General features: G+C 36.7%; 1 non-coding gene across 1 annotated transcript; it reads left to right on the forward strand.

Moving 5' to 3' along the window:
- The first annotated feature begins 212 nt into the window (after positions 1-212).
- Positions 213-319, forward strand: LOC145161957 (small nucleolar RNA R71). Its single transcript, XR_013738812.1, has one exon. It is a non-coding gene; the product is annotated as a small nucleolar RNA R71 (small nucleolar RNA).
- Positions 320-3,511: the final 3,192 nt, after the last annotated feature.

Below are 3,511 nucleotides of genomic sequence, written 5' to 3' on the forward strand. Positions count from 1 at the left end.
TTGTCGCCATGTCCTCAAAAACAGAATTCACCTCCCCTCTAATTGGATTATTACTAGGATTATGATATTCTCTAGAATGCTTAGAGAATTCTTCAATTAACTCCTTGATTTCCGGGGGTGGCTTCTTTGTGAGAGGTCCTTGCAAATCAAGAAGCTGCCTTGTGGTTATATTCACTCCATCATAGAAAATGGAGACTTCTTGTTGACTATTTAGATCAGGATGCGGGCAGTTTCTTAGCAAGCCTTTGTATCTCTCCCACGCCTCATATAAGGATTCTCTAACTTGTTGTTCAAAGTTGGCAATAGCTTTATTTAATTTGGCCATCTTTGAGGGAGGGCAAAATTGATCAATAAATTCTTCTTTCATCTTAGCCCATGTAGTGATGGATCTGGGAGGGAGTGACTTGAGCCAATCCTTTGCAGCACCTTTGAACGTGACGGGAAGCATACGAAGCAAAACGGTATCGCGTGCCACATTAGGAAAATTAAAGTAGTCGGCTATGTCACTGACCTCTTCTAGGTGCTTGTACGCGTCTTCGTGATCTTTTCCATAGAATGGAATCTCCTTAAGTTGGGCGAGTATGTGGCCTTTGAGTTCAAAATTGGCGTTTGCGGGAATCGCAGGTTGCTCGATCCCCGGACCGTTGTCTTCACGCATCTTCTTCTTCCATTCGCCCATGGGAACTTCATCGATGTTAGCCTTGGTGGTGTCAAATCCGCCTTCTAAATCGCTCCCTTCAAATTCGCTTTCTTCTCGTTCGGATTCGTACTCGATGTCCTCCTTGATTGGGTCTTCGTTCACCAAGGAAATGTTGGATCCTCCTGATTTACTGCTCTTCTTCTTGCTGAAAACAGATCTGATATTCTTCAAAGGTGAGTTCTTTGAAGATGCGGATTCTCCAACAGTTTTTCCTTTGTTCTTCTTTAAAGTAGCTTCTGGGTCTTCAAGCGGTGGAATCAAGGGTGTATTTCCTCCTCTGGTCATAAACGTACTGCAAATAAACAGAAAGACACGCGTAAAAGGAAAAAAAAAACTAAAAACGAAAATAGCTGTTCAGCGACTGACTCGTCGAGGCTGGTCATAGGGACTCGGCGAGTTCGATACAAAAACAGCAAAAATTGTAAAAAAACTTCCTAAAAGCTAAAAACTGAAATTTAATTCTAAACCTAAATCTACTAAAAGCAGTAACTTTGTGCAAGAGAAATCTCACACAAAGAATCAATAACAATAGTAATCAATTTAAATTTAGAACCGTTCCCCGGCAACGGCGCCAAAAACTTGATGTGTGTAAAACCAACTAGTTTTAATCCTACCTTTCAATTATAAATTAGACACACAAAGGCAGTGGACCTATCATTTGTGGTATAGTTAAATAAGTAGGGTATCGAACACAGGAAACGACAAACTAAATTAATTACTAATATTATCTAGAACAAATAATAAAATGGGGTTTTCTTTAGTTTTATAAGACTAGAAACTTACCAACAATTAAACTAAATAACTAACTAACAACTAAGCAAGCAAAGACCAACTAAATTCAATATCTAAAAGGGACTTCTGTTCAGTTTCGACTCAATTGATCCTATGGTTGATTTAATGGTAATAGTGCAATGGATTAACCTTTTATTGACTACCGATTCAGGTGATTAGGTTCACATTCGCTATCGCTAATCCTTAGAAAATAAACTAATTTAAGCAGTGGCTAGTTGTCTAGATTAATTAATTCTCTAGGTTATCTATTCGGGTTAAATAAGACTTGTAATGGTTAATAAAATTAATAATTCAATTAGCCTCTTGTTGTTGGTTTATCAAACAAGCTCACACATTAACTTACCCATTCTCTAATTAATCCTAGTTTCACATTCGCTAATCCTTGGCACATAATAAAGTGTTCACATAAATCACATGAGGTAAACAATTAATAGATGTTCATACAACCTAATTGCCTTCCTATTAACAGAAAATAGTTATGGTTAATGCATAAGGATCTTTAACAATCTTAATTTAACAAAATCACAAATTTAGAGTTAATCCTACCATTAATCAAACCATAGTCTCAAATTTGTCTTACCCAAACAAAAGCTAAAAAGTTTAGCTCATGATTAAGGCAGTAGAAAACTCAAAAACGAAATTCAATAACATAAACATGGTTTAGGTACTAAATCTAGTCAAGAGAAATCGACTTATGCCTTGGTTATCCTTCAAAATTGGAATTGGGTTGGATCTTCACTCTTCGAGATGCCTCTCTTCGTTCTGAATCGCAACTCCTCTCTAGGGTTCTCCCAATTTTTTTTCTGAATCGATCAGGAAGGCTCCTTTTATAGATTCGACTCGACTCGTCGAGTCCAAGACCGACTCGTCGTGTCCCTCGTTAAATCCCCGTGTACGGCAAGGCAAGGACTCTTCTGTTTCGCGAATCTTCGTGGGAACTCGTCGAGTCAATGCCAGACTCGCCGAGTCCTTTGTGGTTTTTGGTCCTTTCTTCTTTTGTTCACTCCAAAGTTTCCCGATAGCTGCTCCTGCTTCCTTTTGCTTCCAAGCACTTCTTTTGGACTGAAAATATAATTCAAACATAATTAAGTACCTTTTATACATAATATGCAATTAATTAGCTAACAAATGATAAAAATCTATACTAAATATATGGCGAAACATGCATATATCAGCCCACAACCAAACAAGGAACAGGAAATGAGGCGGAAGGCACACATCTCATTGTTTGTTAGATCATCGTTGTATATAACCCTGGCGTATTCACTTGGTACTCACGGAGTTAACTCTAATAGTTCCTTTATATTTGATGAAAACATTCTTTAAGAAAACCCTTATTTCTTTTAGTAAATATGGTAACCACAATAGTTCCTTCTATAATCACTTAGTTTATACTAGCTATATATAATCTAATATCGAACAGATACTTGTGTGAATCTTGCCCTAAACCCACAACCAAACAAGGAACATGAAGTAAGGCGGAAAGCACACATCCAACTACCTATCGGGTGTTAATTATATATAACCCTGATGTATAAACTCAAGCATTATAGAATTAACCACCTAAGGTCCTTTAAGTTATACTGGTTTAATAAAATCGATTAAACCTTTTCCTGGTAAGTTTCTAGTTCTGTCTACCAAATGTTCTATTTGAAAAGTATGTTTTGTACTAGAAAACGGTGTATTGAATTAGTATACTATGACCTGGCCCGTACCTGGTACTCCTTATGATTACTTGGTGTATACGGAATATATATATATATATATATATATATATATATATATATATATATATATATATATATAGCTAAGATAAGATAGATAGTAGGCTGGGTGAATCTGCTCTAAGCCCACAACCAAACAAGGAACAGGAAATGAAGTGGAAAGCACACATCCTACTACCTGTCGGATCCGATTAATATATATTCCTGATGTATAAACTAAGGAATCATAAAGTTAGCATTATAGGCCCCTTCCTACTGAATTTACTAGACTCGACTATTCTGTTTGTCGCTTGAA

Source organism: Lactuca virosa, chromosome 2, assembly GCF_052849685.1.
Source record: "Lactuca virosa cultivar CGN04683 chromosome 2, Lactuca_virosa_CGN04683_v6, whole genome shotgun sequence".
Lineage (NCBI taxonomy): Eukaryota > Viridiplantae > Streptophyta > Magnoliopsida > Asterales > Asteraceae > Lactuca > Lactuca virosa.